Raw genomic sequence first — 2141 nt, forward strand, 5'->3', positions numbered from 1 at the left:
TTTTTAATAAATGAAATTTTAAAATGGTCGCTTTAAGCCACTAAGTTTGGAGTGGTTTGTTCCATAGTAGCAGACAGCCATAGTGTCCTGCAGTTTAGGAGAGGCCTAGGAGACATGCATTTTATTCTCAACGAGATGGATGTCTGTCATTTCTTGACTGTTTGGTTTTCATATGCTCTCCCTAGTTCTTTTGAGAAAATCAGTTAAAACCCTGACATCATGGCATATTAGACAGCCTGAACAATCCTCTAACTAGGAAAAATGAAAAATGTTGAAAACCTTGAAACATCTTTGTAAATATATAAAATTGAGACATTTGTGAAGATTTTTAAAAATGCAATGAGGCTAGAATCCTTGAAGTGATGAACAAAACCTTAAAGTTTTGTCATAGGGCATGTGTGCTCGCAGAGGGAAAGGGTCCTGAGAAACGATTAACAAAACTGATTTTTTAAAGTTTTTTGTCATAGGACATGTGTGCTTGCAGAGAGAAAGGGTCCAGTACTGCCGTCAACCACGTGGGAGTTCAGCTCCTTAACCAGCACGTCTACCACCTGCTGGCCCAACCAAACTGGCTTTTACACTGCTGCTAAATCCTGACTCCAAGGTGGAACAAAAGCTACATAGTTTCACTTTAATAGCTACCCCAGGCAGTAAAGATAAAGCCTAAAGGAAGCCTATTTAGGACCCCAAAGTTTCTACTCTCAGTGTAAGGTTAAATGAATAAAACCACTACACAGTAGAAAAGAGCAAGAAAATACATGTCTTAGATGTCATTATTTTCTTTTCCAAATTTCTTTTCTTTTTTTCTTTTCTTTTTCTTTCTTTCTTTTTTTTTTAATTTGCCACAGGGAGAGAGTGAAAGATTATGGGAGGGACATGGTAATGCCACAATCCCTTCTCCTCCACCTCTTTCTACTTTCAGGATTTTGGGCACACACACGAATGCCTGGCATATTTTTCAAGCTGCCTGGTTTAAGATTTCAACCACAGTCGGGCATGTGGAATCCAGCAGCCTTAACTAGCAGGCCGTGGGCAAGCTCAGATGTCACAACTTTAATCAAGTTCTAATCACCTAGGAAGGCCCAAACCCTCTACGTCGCTCGTTCACAGCATCCTGTCAAAGTGCTGTCATCAGCCCTAAACTTTATCTGGCCATTCATCTTGCTACAGGATCTTTGTACTTATATCTTGATCTATACCTTTGCACCTTTCCGTGTCCTGTTCTCTCTGCTCAGATTGCACTTTTTTCATAAGAAAGTAATTACTCTTCAAGTGTACCAGTTAAACGAAGCCTTTTTCAAGTTTCCCAGCCATGGGTAATTTTCCTACATTGACCCTCTTAGAATCTGGAACAGGAAGTACACAAAATACTGCATTGTATTGTAATAATTTTACTATCTGACTTTTCCATTAGATCACCATTTATTTGGGGGCATTAACTGTATTTTATTGATATTCACAATACTGCCGTCCTTATAGTAGGCAATTTAGTTTTCTTTTTTTTTAAATTTTCTTACAGAAGTGTAGACTTGTTCCTGAAACAGGATTTTACAATATTCTCTATGTAAATTTCAGTCTTCCGCGAAGTTCTAGCTCAGTGGTTCTAAGCTTTAGCTGCACATTAGACTCATTTGCAGATCTTTCTGAACTCTTGCTCTTCAGGAAGAACCCCAGGCATCAAAACCCTTAAAACTCTTCAGGTGATTTCAGAGTGCAGCCAGGGCTGAGATGTTTCCAGCGGCACCAAGGAAGGTAGGCTGGTGTACGCTCAAATGGTAGGGAATCGGACCCACAGCTCAGTTAAATATGCCTACCCTGGGCCCTTCTTTTCCTCTGTAAACGCGCACCAACCCTGCCTCAGACCGCAGCCCCGTCCTCAGAATCAAACTACCCTCTCCCGCTAAAATTTCACAACAAATTCCTGTATGTGGACAAGCGGGGCGGAAACAAGCCCCTTCCAAACGCCAGAAGACTTGATGTCTCCGGCTTTCCCAACGAGGAAAATCAGGGCCGAGAACAGACCAGAAGGACGGGAAAGACACATTTCCTTCGGACGGCCCGCCCACCGAGGGCTGGAGGGACGTGACGTCACACGCAGGCGGCGGTCCAGAGTGACCGTCAGTCTCCCAAGCATCCACGAC

Source organism: Tupaia chinensis, unplaced genomic scaffold (genome assembly GCF_000334495.1).
Source record: "Tupaia chinensis unplaced genomic scaffold, TupChi_1.0 Scaffold144276_1, whole genome shotgun sequence".
In the NCBI taxonomy this organism is placed as follows: domain Eukaryota; kingdom Metazoa; phylum Chordata; class Mammalia; order Scandentia; family Tupaiidae; genus Tupaia; species Tupaia belangeri.